Here is a 16,452-nt window from a genome sequence, read left to right on the forward strand (position 1 = left end):
AGTCAAACAATAGCCTACTCATATCAAAGTCATATTGTCGTGTTTCGTCACATGGAATAGCCAACTAATAATTTATAAGAAAAGAACAAATAATCATATAGGTTACAGCTGCCGCCTACTTTGCCCCTTTCTGTTTGGTGTTGGAACGAGGTGACTATTGGTCTCTATATTGTTCACGTCAATATTTGCATGAGCCACGACTAAAACACTTGTGATATTATCAAACATGTTTTGGGGGAGGGGGCGTTGCACACCTGGGTATTCAAATCACACATACATACTGTACGAATACATCAATTCTGGCCATTTGTTTTGCCACAAGCCCTGACGAAGACCAATGTGCCGGCATACTTCAATGGATTAGGACTTCTGATCAGGTGGAAGGTAAACTTTTACTATCATATTATAGTACATATTAGTAATGGAAGAAATGTATGTACATACATGTAATCCTGTGAACAATCTTGTAATTCTATTAGAAACTGCATACAAATGTTGTCTGTTTGGTTTTTACTTTGGTTAATGTCTACAGGTTTCATCATGGTTATACGCTGCCTTTGTCCTCGTATAACACCAGCTTCGAGACCCAAACGGAAGTCTTTGACTGCTACTGCATCAAGCTGTTTGTGGGCCCATTGGTCTGGGGCATCCTCAGCGTACCCTGTGCGTGTGTGAGTGTTCCTGCCAGCGTGTGGCTCCTGTGGGTGCTCACTCACAGGCAGCGCAGCGGCTTGTCTAATGACGTCTACATGCTCAACCTCACTGTCATGGACTTCATTTTCTTACTTCCATCTACCATCAACTATCTCTTCCTGCAAAATGATTCATTTTTAAATCTCACAAAAATCCTGTACTCTTTCAACACTAGTGGAAGAGCTCTGTTCATGACCTTTATCTGTGTGGACTGCTACGTGGCTGTGGTTTTCCCCATCACATACAGGAAGATGATGAATTCCAAACACAGGGTGGTGGCATGTGCATTGACCTGGGGTTTGGCGCTGTTCTATGGATTGGTGTTTGTCTTTTACACAAATATCTTCGCCACCTCCTTCACAATGACACCATATGCCTTGACTCTTCCAGCCATCGCCTTCTGTGATCTCTCCATCCTCCACGCTCTGAGAAAGCCGGATCCTTCTGGAAGGAGTGACGTCCACCCTCAGAAAAGGAGAGCTCTGCAGACCATCGTCGACAGCCTCGTCATGACCATAGTGGCCTACTTCCCTCCAGTGGTTGTCTATGCCATGGCTAGTTTGATGGCTTTAAGCTCACAGGAAATACTTTGCAACCTTACTATTCCTGCTTTGATATTCCCCATGCTTGGGAGCACCATCATGCCGCTGCTGTACTTGGGGAATCTGGGGATCTTTAAAAATTTGGGGGGACTTGTATGTTTTAAATGTATAGTATAAGTATAAGTATATATACTCTTTTGATACCGTGAGGGAAATTTGGTCTCTGCATTTATCCCAATCCGTGAATTAGTGAAACACACTCAGCACACAGTGAGGTGAAGCACACACTAATCCCGCTGCAGTGAGCTACCTGCTACAGTGGCGCTCGGGGAGCAGTGAGGGGTTAGGTGTCTTGCTCAAGGGCACTTCATCCGTTCCTACTGGTCGGGGTTCGAACCGGCAACCCTCCGGTTACAAGTTACGAAGCCCCAACCAGTAGGCCACGGCTGTCCCTATGTAACTAAATTCAAAAGCTATGTATGATGATTCACTTCTATGATGATTTGCTACATGATAGAATGTATTTTTACAAACATGAAAAACTTAAAATACATGAAAAAATGTTTTTGCATGTGATTCTTTTTGGGGGCTTCCTTTAAATTATGGATTATGTTTGTAAATATTCAAATCATTCCTTCATACTGTAATATAGACAGGTTTCCTGTTTACAAACAAAACTAGATGAGTGCACAGCCTTGGGGCAGAAGATGCTTAGTGGCCGGCCACAATGTTGTAAACTTAACCTAATAGTCGGCTGCTGTAAGCTACAATCTGCATTTTTTGTATACCCTTGTTGTTTCAATGATGATAACACCTCATTTCAGAGATTACAGTATTTCAGAGTTTGTTGTTCATTTGCATTATTAATGTAACATCGTCTTTTGGTGTTTTTGGTGAAGACATACATTCCTTTAGTACGGTGTTCATTTTAGGACAGGGATGTCAAAGTCAAATACATTAGAGGGCCAAAAAAACAAATTTGCTACAAGCCGAGGGCCGGACTGGTTCAATGTTTATTAAAACATATTAAAATGACTGCACGTAACCTATTGAACCAAGACGTGTACTGTATTTTATTTAATGATTAAATGAATAATGACTGTGACTGAAGTGCGGGCAAAGTTTGCACAAATGTACGATTTTTCCCATCCTCACCGACCTTGTCATAAAACTTGTTTAAATGATCATATGATGCCTCCTTGCTGCTTTGTCGTCTACATGAGCCTTTCTCAAACTTCTTTGACCTGAGGCCCAGTCAAGGCATACTTTGGGGTCGTAGGGCCCACCTACATGAACCCACCCCCTCCTCCCACCCCCCATTAAATTATCATAATGATATCACAATTATTATTATTTTTATACTATATTGCTATACATGCACTTCAAAACAGTCAATGTTTAAAGTGCTAAGATTGTTCACAAAAGTTTGTGAAAACATGCACATCAGAGTACTGCTTTACTAATGTAAAAAATAATTAGGCCTACAATAGTTTCATTGTTTTTGCATTGTTGCATGAGGCTTGCATGAGAAATACTTCTCAAAACAACAGCAGTTATATGGATGCCGTTGTTTTGGGATGTTTCCCTCATGCAAGCATCATACACTGATAAAATATTTATATGTTATTTAATTACATTTAATTTGAATGCCTGAATGTAAGGATTCAGGCGACACAATACCAGCTTGTGTGAATGAACGAGTGACTTTCGTTCAATGAACGTGTTCAGGCACAACACTGGGGAGGGGGGTAGCTGAAAGTTGACATCTGCCCTGACTGAATACTGATGAATAATGAAGCCGAGGCCCACTTGCGGCGCCGCAGTGAGTTTGTGGGCTACCGTTGCATTGTGGGGAATGGAGTATTGATGCGCAAAACAGCACCCGGCGGCTGACCTGCAGGCCGGTTCTAATACTAATCGAATATCATCCCGGGGGCCGTAGATAATTCATTCCTTGACTTTGACATGTCTGCCTTAGGTCTATACGAGAGATGCGCTAAAGCACAGCCAGCAGGTATAGTGCGTAATGGAGATTCCAAAGCGCTCTTATTTGGTCAGAACCAAGGACAGTGATCGAGGATAGGTACGTCCGTCCTTTTTACAATGCAACAAACTATTTAAAGAGCATCAAGCTATTCAAATCTCTATTATGTAAGCACAAATAATATAACAGTATATTAGTCAGTCATTTTTATTAGGTTAAACAGTGATTTGATAAAGTTTTTTTTAAGGCCCACCCACAATTGGTCTGGCCCATCCAAAACTGGAATCCTGGCGCCGTGCCTGCTAATAACTATAATATCCTGTAACCGCTATAGTTTTTCTATAGTAGTCTTATAGTACCTATAGTATGTCCAAATACTATAGTATTCCTATAAGATTACTGTAATATTTAGTCCCAAAATACTATAAGATTCCTATAGTAGGCTACTTTTTCTGTCATACGTGACAGAAAACAACTTGAGTAGGCTAACGTCAGGCTATCAAAGCCATAGTTCTCATTAAGAAGTCTTGCAGCACTCATTCTCTGCTTCTGTAGGCATTCTTGTACAATTCCAGCAAAATATAGGTAGGTAGTTGTGTTTGCATTTAGATCTATATATTTATTGGGCTATGACCAAGTGGTCTTTCAATGATAGTATCATGGAATTCAAACCACAACTATCTATTCCGATAGCATTAGCAGGCTAGGTCAGTGGCTGAACTGGGTGCTTACCTGTGTTGTGAAGTAAAATATCTACTAGGAAGATTGCAAAGACTTTTGACTGTGTAAAGAAATAGGTCTTTATTTTAAAACGTTTCCAACTGTTTATTACTTGAAAGCAAGATGACGATTGTCACAAACGTTTACCTCTTTTAGGAGAAATTTTAAGCTGACAGGCAATTGTTACCATTCTATTAAACCAACGTTCACCGACAAACAATCAGGAAGCGGTTCTTCTTCCTACTCGGATACTAGGATCAAACACATGAAGTTGTATCTCCGAAGACATTTTGTGCAACAGTTTTGACTCGAGTTTTAGCCAGGTTTAAGCACTGTAAAGTTGAATATGGAGCATAGCACAGGCAGAATGAGGATGAGGACGCACTGGAGGAAGCGTCACAGTACTGTTAGCCAATCAGAGGTGAATTCATTAGCATGTCATTAATGTTCATGACTAGAGGCGAAATCCAGTCGTTCCTCCCCGCCCACCTTCCCCACCAAACTAGAACAGCATGAAACAGACGCAGGACAGCATTTTTTTCACCAGAACCAGCTCACAGGGCATTCATCAACACTACAGACCACTGCAAAATTAATGAAGAAACCATGAGATGAGACCTTTAAAAGTGGAGCTTACGTCGCCGTAATTATGCTTTATGCTATACATTTGTGACACACGTAGTAAAAGGTACAATTGAGTCACCAAAGCAAGGCTAGTAAGCCCAGGGTAGATAAGGTTTCTTACCACTTACCCTGCTATTGTAAGCATTTAAATTTAGAGTGTGTCTCCCTCAGACAAATCTTCTCACATCAGAAAAAACAGGTGTTCATAAAATAAGGGACCTTGGGAAAAAAACAAACACTGTAGGCTATATTTCACCGCTCATTGCTACCCATATTCCACAACATACTGGTAATGCCATAATTTTAATACAACCTTATTTAAAAGTTCTAAATGACCTTACATTGTCTTGTTTTGCATTGCTAATGAGCACATCATAAGGGAATAGACAAGCTTTATGTCAACAAAAAAAGCCTGGTGGCCTCAGGTTGGCTATGGAAAGCATGAGGTTTCAAGAGCACCGGCCAGAATGATTTACATGAAATGAGCACTGTCAGGCTGTTGATGTTAATTCACCCAAATCAGGAAGCATTTCCAGTAAGACCCCTGGATAGCCGGGATAGCTGGTATTCATTGCAATGTGAAGGATGAGTGATACGTGCACACCACAGAATGTGCTTCTCACTAACATATCTCATCACACACACAGTAGCTGTCAACATTGAACTTTGAAAATAAGCGGTATTGTATTATTATTCAGCTCAAGATTATTATATAGACTCAATTGTTAACAGAACTGATGAGCCTTGGATAAACATAGAAACCCATCTACTTAAACCAGACAATTTATTTTTAGCAATGTTCTTTAATTGTAAAATCAAATTTTAATTTTGTAATAAATAGTACACTAGGGGCATGGAAAAAAATTAAAAACATTATGGGAGAATGCATCAATATACCAAAAAATACATGCCTATGGAATAATCCCTCCATTACAATTCAGAATGAAATAATAAATTGGCAGTCCTGGAAAAAAAAGAAAGAATTTGCACTTTCTCAGATATTATATCACAAAATGAAATAATGCCCTTTGAACAGCTTCGGAGCAGTTTCAATTTAACTAATAAGGAAATATTCAGGTATTTACAACTAAAAAGCTGGACAATTGCACATTTCGATTTCAATTATGATGCAAGCCCATCAGCAGTAGAGCAGATATTGCTGAATCCAGTAGAAAAAAGACCACTGATAGGTAAAGTATATGAGTGTCTGATTAAAACACAAGTGGGAAACTATTCATTACATAAAATATATGAGGGTTGGGACAAGGATCTTAACATCACTAATACAAACACAGTTTGGAAAGAGTGCTTAAATGCTACAAATAGTATGACTATCAATGAAAACCTACGTCTAATACAATATAAGATTATGACAAGAATATATTATACAAAATACAAAATTCAGAAATTTAATCCCTTGTCCTCTGCTCTATGTTTAAAGTGTGGCACTGAAACGGATACAATTATACATGCGTTCTGGGAATGTGAGAAGGTAAATAAAATTTGGATGGAAATTCAAAAGTGGATGGCTGATATAAGTAAAATAGATTTTAAATTAACAGCCCAGGAGTGTATTTTACATAAAACTGACCACCTGAGATACCCGATAGGGTGGCAGGTTACAGTATACTCTCTTCTTTGGTTTTCAAAAAACGAATCTTAAAATATTGGAAAGACTCTCAGGCTCCAACTCTGCAAGAATGGAAGGGACTACTGAAATATTACTTAAAAATAGAAAAAGCAATGTATGAGGACAAAAAACAACAATTTTGTAATGTATGGCAGGACATTTATGATTCTTTATAAAAAAGAATGAGTACAAGGACAGGGAGGGGATGGAACAGATATGAATGGGGAACTGTGTGTGTGGGGATGAGTGTGTGTGTGGGGATGAGTGTGTGTGTGGGTGTCTGGATGTAGATGTGGGGGCGTCGTGAGTAAGTGATTGTCTGTATTGTGTGGGTTGAAGTGATTGTCTGTATGTAAATTTGTGTATATGTGTATGATTATGTTGGTGTGTGAGGAAATTAATATATATGTAACATAAGAAGAGCACTGGTAAAATATGAGCATGCTGAAGTGGGTTAAATAATTATGTACTGGTGTGATGAAATTAAATAAATAAAATTATATAAAAAAATATATCTGAAGGTGTCTGGCATTGTAATTTAATCTTAAACAACGCTCATTATCCATCCCTGAACGATCTCTTACCAGTAGGCTAGGCTACGTTAAATTAAAATATAGGCTACTACTGGACGTAGACCAACCCTACGCTCTTGAACGCAGCATGACTGCACTTCACCATCACACCACTATATGAGCAAACCGCACTCGCAAGTCCGAAGAAGTCACCCTGCTTTGATGCAAGTGTTTTGTCTATTTACATAGGCGGTCATTGGGCTGAAATAGTCCTGTTTGTTGTTGAACTTGCGCTTCGCCTCTTCTATGTTTATTGACAAAAATAAATTATGGCCCATAATACAGCCTACTTCAATGATTGAGTGAATTAATCTGCAACTATCCTCTGCCATTCAGAGCTCCGGAAAGTTCCCAGATATTTTGAAACACCTGTTAGCAATCTCTGATGGCGGAATATTCAATGGCTACCCGACAACATCTCATCACGCAGTGCAAATTTCAAAATTGCTCGTCTGTTTATTTCCACGGTTCAACACACGAGACGACTGAACACCCCGGCGTTACAGTTTTTCTCAGTCGCTTTGGTGCTTTTCTCACATCACTATTAACATTTGCACAGCAGTTAGTGCATTTCTCAAAATAATTAGTGCAAACTGCAAAACCTAGTGGATGACCTGCAAAAGCACGTCACTTGCTCAAAATGGATAGTCCATTCCTCAAAAGCACGTATTCATGTCAATGAAACTGTCAGTGTCATCAAAATGAGAAGTCTTGACACCATCGTTTATGAACAAGATAGTCAAATGGCTTTGTCATGTTTTCATTATGACAGTTCTCTCAGTGTTTTCCAATGCAAAAAAAGGTCAGAACTCGGTGACACTACCTGAACATGCTCAAGACAGCAGAACATGCTCAAGACAACACTTTTGACTGACATGACATAAGCAAATGATAATGTTAAAAAACAGCAGAGAATTGTATGAAAGCAACTGATACATGTCCAAAAGTATTTGCAATTTGTTCAGAGGAAGGAGAAATTGCTCCTATGATGTGCACAAATGACTAAATGTTGTGGAGGTTGAACTAATAGTTATGAGAATTTTCATTCTGATCTGAAAAAAGCACCAAAGCGACTGAGAAAAACTGTAATATCACTATGTGTACATTAGCCTATAATACTAGAACATAATTTGGCTGCAATGGCTTTATTAATTTCTGCCAGTTAGTGCATTTTCCCTGTGTTAAAGACTACATGCATTCTTGTGTTTTAGCCTATCTAGACGGTGGTATGGTTCAAATGAGTTACGTTGTTAAATTGAGAATGCACTCAGACTAAACTAAGTTTAGTCTATTTTTTTGTATTGTGAAATTGAAATGAAATATGGACTATTGCAATCAATAATATGTTGAAACTAATTAAAAGGAATCAATTTCTATCAAATCTGTCAAGTTATAGCCAAGGCCTACCGTGCGCATACTGCACAAAAGCGCCACTCGCGCCTAGGCTATTTAATTGTATCGCCTTTAGGCTATGTACTGGATGTGCCTTTTTATGAGAGAGAGACCCCCTTAAAGACAAAAAGATAATAATAATAATAATAATAATAATCTTTATTTATATAGCACTTTTTAAAACAAAGTTACAAAGTGCTGCACAATATCAACATAAATGAAAATGCAAATAAGACATAATAATATAACAATCAAATAATATATATTAATTCAATTAGAACTTAACATAAATTTGAAAAAGGAAAATAAACTTACACTGAAATAAAACTTACTGAAATAAAACTTGACACTGAAATAAAACTTAGGATACTGAAATAAAACTTGACAAGATAATTCAAGCCCTGTCACACACACACACACACACACACACTCACACACACACACTGTCTCACACACACATACACACACACACACTTACAGTACTTTTGTTTCATTCTGATGAAATAAGCAAAGTTACACTTTGTTACACAATGGCAATTTAATTGTGTTTTATGGTTAGAAATACCCAATCAAGAAAAGACATCACTTTTCTCAAAAACTACTTGATGTACAGAGGTGAAATTTATTTTGTATACTCAGTCATGCCCAAAATAACCAAGAGAAATAAAAAAAAATACATTCAAATTTATACCCCGGGTCTCAGGAGGATAAACACAACTCTTCACTACAATACAATACAATACAATGCAATAGGCCTACACTACGACAGTCTGGGCCAAAGAAAATACATTATTTTCCCAAATAAAAATTAATTCATGTTGCCTTAAAAATGTTTATGCTTCTATGGTGAACGTAGACAGACAAAAGATGAGACTCTCCTGACACCACACAGAGAATATATGCTGCAAGTATGCCATCATTGCACACATCGCTCCTTGTAAAGTCAACATTATCTCTAACCTAATGAGCAACCCACAGAAGGAAATATTTACATGCACTCTATCAGATAATTGTACACTGTCACGCATTTCAATATGTCCCATGACATTACATCTGCATTACAGTCAGAAGATGCATCTATTGATTTATCAAAAGGTATATTGCATATTTCCCACATTTGATGGTGGAGCCACCTGTTGGTTACCAAGAAGTATTGCAGTTGCTTGAACATCACATTTTACATGTTCACTGCTTGGACAATCCTCATAAACTTGGTACAAGCTCAACAAATAATGGATACAAGAAAAAAAAGACAAAAACACACACACACCCACACACACACACACACACACACACACACAAAGCATGTGAAGACATAATAAATTGTCAAGAATTTGTTTTAGATCTAAAGACTTGTTTTGACACACAACCACACCCTAAGTGTAACACGCAAACATATTATGAAAGTATTACAAGAAGAAGCTACTGTAAGCTGTTAGCCAGGCGTTTTAGATTTAAACACTCTTTCATCCTCTCACCTCCTTAAAGGTACTACTGCAGAAGTTTCGTACCATTCAGGGCATTATTAGTGGGGTAATTTACGAGATAAAAGTTGGTTCTGTCACGACTGCAGAACGTCATTAGTTTCTGACAGCGCTACTCGACCAGCCAAGGGAAAAAAGGTTCTTGGAGGGTGTTTGGCTCGGGGTTATGGTGCAAAGGACCCTAGGGTGAAATTACTCCGAACCATCGCTTTAAGTTGGCGTTCACACTGACACTCTTTTTTTCACCTCCAAAAACGCTTTTATTCCAAAGTAGTCCAAAGTGGTGTTAAAAAAAAGCATGTGAGGTAGAAGGTTGCTATGATAAGTTGTATTTAGCTACCTATCTCCCTGACTAAGCTATGGCAGCTATGCAACAACCCATTGTTGTAAAAAATGCAACCTCAAAAGTTGAGCTATTTTTTTCCGCTTGCTCCATGCTTTTATAAATATGAGGCACATTGCAACAGTCATTCTTCCATGGGAAATATTCAAATTTCAGCACCTGGAGGTATAAAAAGCATGTCCGTTTGAATGGCCCCTTAACACTTTGAGTGCCAAAAACGCAATATGTGTGTTTTTTGTTTCCATGCGTGGAGTGCCAAAAACTATATTGCGTTTTTAACTTTTTTAAAAACGAAAATATGAAAATAACACACCTTATGTGCGATTTTGGGAACTCTATGATGAATAAAACTGAAAACTGGACATTTTATCATAACTCGGTTTTGATGGTTGTCGCTTTGGGTCGAATCAGTGACGCATGCACGTCAGGTCAAAACCAGGCTATTTATTTTCGTGGGTTTATCACTAGGTGGTCTCGCCAGGTCTTGCAAGGTCACTTCTTGGAAACTTTCGTCAACAATGATCTAGATCACTAGCACTCTAGGCCAAAGCTTCTGAAAACAGCACAAAGTGTTAAGATGGCCAGATTTCTCAAGTAGAGCAGAGGCATAACAGGGGGAGATATACAGTAGTTCAATTCAGATTTCAGCACAGATTCGCCTAATGTGCTTTTTATGTCCTAGGACCTCCCTTACGTACAGTATGCCTTCCCATTCACTTGAATAGGAAAATAACTGCCCAATAATTGCCTGATAACTGCCCAAACGTGCATTACCAAGATGGCCGAGTGGGGGGACTTTGCCTAAAAGTATTTTTGTTAAACGCACACACACAAACATATGAAACCATTACAAGAACATACTACTGTACAATAAGACTACTGTACCACTTTAGATTTAAGGTTGCACCCTGTCGCATCTTTCAAGACGCCCAGGTTGCTCAGGTAGAGCAGAGGCATTACGGTACTAAACAGGCCTGGGGGGATGGTAGCAGGAACTGTTAGGTCACAGTAGAAGCTCTGCAGGTCCATGGCTATCAGTGACGAGAGCCCAAACACGACCACCGGGGGGAGATAGGCCACTACGGCCATCGCAAGGTTGTATGTGATTGTCCGCAGAGCTTTCTGTTTCTGCGGGTGGACGCCTCGCCGTCCGCAAGGATCGGGCTTCCGTAGAGCACAAAGGACAGACACATTAAAGAAGCAAATGGTTGGGAGAGACACGAGAAAAGGTATCATGAATAATGGGGTATGCATCAGTTTCTTTTGACTGATATATATTATCCAATAGGCAACAATCAGAACCCAGATCAATGCACAGGCTATCAGCCTGTATCTGGAGTGCTTCATTTTCATGTATATGATGGGGTAAACTGCAGCCATGTAGCAGTCAAAACATGTACAGACTGTAAATAGAGGTCTCACGGTGGTGATGAAACAGAGGAGAATCTCTGCCACATCCAGAAACGAATCGTCTCTCCAGACGAAGGTGTTAAGGATCATCAGAGGGTGATAGGTGTTGGAGATCAGGTCCACGACGGCGAGGTTGATCATGTAGACGTCGATGGACAAGCCCCTGCACTGCCTCTGGGCGAGCGCCCACAGAAGCCGCACGCTGGCAGGCAGACCCACACATGCCGAGAGGCCACTGAAGCCGGCCCAGACCAAAGTTGAAACATATTCCGTGCAGTAGAGATCAAGTTTTTTATCAGTATCGTTCGCAGTAATGGTGAAATTTGATAGTAGATGGTCCAGAGCCATAATCACACCTGGACAGAGGTGCATCACACTTAATAATCATGGAACAAATAAAAAGACATGGAACAAGTACCAGTGTGTTCTAATGCATGTAAATGTTGACACTTACTCCTACGCAAGCCAAAGTTTGATTTAAAGTGCATTTCTGTTTGATCAATAGGTTTCTTCTGTCTGAAAATGCACATGTGCACGAGATAAAAGATGATACATTGTAATAGAGATTTCTGTGTTTATTGGTCAAAGAAGCGGTCAAATTAAGCTCAAATGTGCCACAGGTATGAACCGCTTATGGAACATGAATTAATATTTCTAGGTATATAGAAAATATTTATTTATATGTTACAATAGATCTATTGTAGCAGAAAACAGTAAAGTAAACATAAATTTACAGAACATAACTGTGATAATCATGACATTATAGATATAACATATCTGTAATGGTAGCAGATGTGTGTAAAGTATTAAAACAAGGTTCTTTAAATGTGTTTTGAATACTTTGGGTCACTTCACAAACCATATACTAAGACAGAAGATCTTACCGTAACACTTCCCTTATATGTGCAGGTTTCCCTACTGAAGGATTCCTGCGTCCAGCCCTCAATGGAGCACTGAGCTTGTGGCATGCGGAGAAGAGGTGTAGCTACGGAGCTGCATATGTTCATTTGAATACTGATATATGGCCACTGATCAGGTGTTTCACAAGTGAAAAATAGTGACAGAACACAGCCTCAGGTTTGAATATCCAGGGGCACATAAGAGGCAACCAATTGCAGACGGTAATTACTGATAAGACCACATAAACAACCTGAAAAGGCATCACTGTTCAGACTCTTTGTTGACATATTTGTTTTATAACTGCTGTATTGCTTCTGTCAAATATGACAACATGCTATCTGACAATTATCACACAGGCCGAAACAGAAACACTCTAGCCAAAATCCACATTTAAGTAAGTATAAGTATATACTCATTTGATCCCGTGAGGGTAATTTGGTCTCTTTTGGTCTGCATTTATCCCAATCCATGAATTAGTGAAACACACTCAGCACACAGTGAACACACAGTGAGGTGAAGCACACACTAATCCTGGCGCAGTGAGCTGCCTGCATCAACAGCGGCACTCTGGGAGCAGTGAGGGGTTAGGTGCCTTGCTCAAGGGCACTTCAGCCGTCCCTACTGGTCAGGGTTCGAACTGGCAACCCTCTGGTAACAAGTCCGAAGCGCTAACCAGTAGGGCACGGCTGCCCCTAATATTGTCTGTAAAAGGCTCTAACAGTGATAAAACATTTAAAACATGCAACAAAAGCAAATATTTCCTTCAAACATCATGACTAGTGGTAAAATCAGTATGTGATTTCAATCAATCATACACAGAGAATGCAAACATCAAAATTAATACGTTCAGGCTTAATTGGGCCATTTCTTGATACTTTGCACATTGTATGTTTAAAAGACAAACAAGCATATCACAGCATGAATTGTATTATTTCCTCTATGATGTAACTTGTCATCGACATGTAAGACCTATAGTAAGTGCCTATATTATCCATTTGCAATTTCTATTAGTTATGAATATATATATATATATATATATATATATATATATATATATATATATATATATATATATTATCCATTTGTGCTACACATTTAATCCAAAAGAGTTTTTTATAGCCTTGAAGGCTATATTAAACGTTTGGAAAATGTTGTAATGATGTGTGAAACCAACAAAAAACTGTTACACATTTGTAAGTGATGACATCTGCTGTGCTAAGAAGGTCAAGATCAAGTGGATCTCAGTTTCATTAAGTGCATTTGAACAAAGCATCCACTGTTATATCAAATTCCTACATGGCTTTCTTTTAATTTACCATTTACCATTTACGTATATGCCAGACTCTACTGTAATTTACAGCAGGGCTCCGAACCGGTTCAAGGAACGAAAACGAAAACCGAAAACGAACGGAATTTTACGAGGAGCGGAAACGGAAACGAAAACAAAATGGTCTTCAACTGTTCCGGAACAGAAACGTTATTCTGAAATCCACAAAACCGGTTAATAACGTTTTTTTTTGTTCTCTATATATTTTATAAAATTTCACAAAAGCATATCCTATGTCAGGGAGACTATTTCCGGTTGTGCGAAAAACAAGCCCGCATCTACACTGTTAATGTGAGCTAACAAGCCGCTATGTAGCCAACTACTGTAGGCGAACAGCCTAATAATTTGATTTCTGCAGTTTGAAAAAAAAAAATGAATAAATGGACCTTTGGTCCAAATGTGTATATTTTGTCTTGCTGTTGTAATGTAACCTATCCGTCTGCCACTTCGGATCTTAGGCCAGCTCGTAGCGTAGGCTACTGAAACTGATTTGGAAATTGTTTGTAGCCTATGCGTAATAGCCTATTTTGCCTGTCCACGCCTTGTTGTTTTAAAGTCGGGATTTGAAATGTTTGCTCAATTGTAGCCTATTCTATGTAGAAGAGTTAAACGGGAAATATGAGATAGGCCTTGTCAGCAACAGACAGGTTCGTTTATAAACAGGGTTGGAATTATAGCGCAAGCCTTTGAAGATCTCCATATGGATAAAAAAAAGCTACAATCAGGTAAGGAGTTTAGCACGTATCCAGAAATATTTTTGATAAGAAATTATTTATAGGCATAGGTTAGGCCTACAGTAAGTCTGGCTATGGGATGGATAGCCCATCTGAATGTTTTTGGATGCTGCCTGTGATTTATTATTTTTGGGCATAGCTACGGTAGGCTAAATCAAGGGGAAATAATGAGTAGGGGAGAGCCGGGACAGTTGAAACACTTTTTAATTAAACGTAATTTACATAGCGATCGTACCACACTGAAAGCTAATATTTGGTCACTAGTAACCTACATCTGTCCTCTGTCAAATACAGATGCATTTTCAGCTTTGAACAAAACCGTTTGGAATTATTACAACAAAAGTGGGATGTGCGTAATGTTTCATTCGTCCCTCCTGGTCGGGACAGTTGAAACAACATAAGGGGACGAATGAAATATACAGTTTAAGCCATATAAACATCCAACAACTTCGAAATTTTACTACATATCATGAATGGTACTCCCAAAAGTTTTTATTTTAGATATATTGTTGCAGGGCTATACGTCTTTGTGCATGTCTGTTAACAACTCATTGCCATCATCATGAAGCGTGTATGAAGCGGTTTTTGAAATATCATGCCCTGTGGATGATTCTGCCATGTTTATAGCTAGAACGGTAAGCTTTCCCATTTATATCATGTTTATATTGTTGAAAATGTCGTTTCACTAGGTTTTTAGGTGGGTTAGGCCAATGCACATCCAAATAAGTAGGCTTAACGACCCACCGGCCGTCAGTCTCCATAGGATAACATGGGGAAACTCAACCCCCTATCTGGTGGGCCCAAATGTATTTTCATCTTCCTAAAACTGTTTTTCTATGTCTTACCTCCATAAATAATTGTTTAAACACACCTATTTGTGCATTTAATTAAAATACATGGAGTTACAGCCTGGTCGGGACGATTGAAACACGTGTTTCAATCGTCCCGACACAGACATATGTCACTACAGCTTGATTTGCTTTCCATGTAAACAAGCATGCGATATGAAAGTCTGGGATTGTGGAGAACACTAAATGGTCTACTGAATAAGCATTAAGTCAAACCTTTAAATGAAAAACACTCATTGATAATCGAAAAAATGTAACCACTAATGAAGTTTACTTTTGCGCATCAAAACTCGTTTATCGCCAGTAACTCCGTGATAAAATGACATAGCAGGAAGATATTTGGCTGATAGAAGGAGGTTAACATGCTCTATGTTTTGACCGAAGGACGTCTGTCTATCATCATCACACTCGGAGAAAACTGGATTGTTTCATTCGTCCCGTGTTTCAATCGTCCCAGTGTTGCACCAAATCCTGTGACCTGTCGAAATTTGTGACTCTAGAGGGCGCTCTATGAATTTAATGAGTTGGACTGACACATTGACAAAGCACTTACGCAAATAACGTAAGATCATGGTCCAAACATGAACGGTCTATTAAAGAAACGAACTAGGCTACTTTACTGACATTCAAACGCACAGTAGGTATAAACGTAATATAGGCTAGTCTAATAGTTCATCAACAAACAACCTACCGGTTAAAACGGAAGGTCACAATTTTCCAAAAGTAGTCTACAGTAGCCCATAGGCGAAATGATTGCGAGAAAATCACTCCAAATATCTCTCACCACCCCAGTAAACAGACGGACTCACTCAACATGCAGTAGGCTATGCTACTTCATTCAGATCGGTCACATAGCCTATTTAAATGGTTAAGACAGTGCTCCACCTTGTCACACCTCGTTGTAAAAGTCATTGGGATGGCATCTTTCATTTCACTGGGGTTTGGTATTACAATACATATGTAGCCTAGTAAATAACAAAAACAAACACAATTTGTTGACATGTGTGGTTGAGCGCTTGAAACTCATTTATTTTATGAATGTATTTCAAGGTTGTTTTGTGGGTAGAACTACAACATATGCTGTGTGGTCGTGCAATGTCATTCTTCCAAAAAATAATGTTTTGGTTGTTTTGAATGAAAATGCATAGGCCTACTTCCATAGAAATGGTATGTTTACGATAAATATTCTGTTGTTATTGTGAAAATTGCAGCTATTCATTAACCTTATTTTAGCCAACAGCTTTCAGAT

Source organism: Alosa sapidissima, chromosome 24 (genome assembly GCF_018492685.1).
Source record: "Alosa sapidissima isolate fAloSap1 chromosome 24, fAloSap1.pri, whole genome shotgun sequence".
Lineage (NCBI taxonomy): Eukaryota > Metazoa > Chordata > Actinopteri > Clupeiformes > Clupeidae > Alosa > Alosa sapidissima.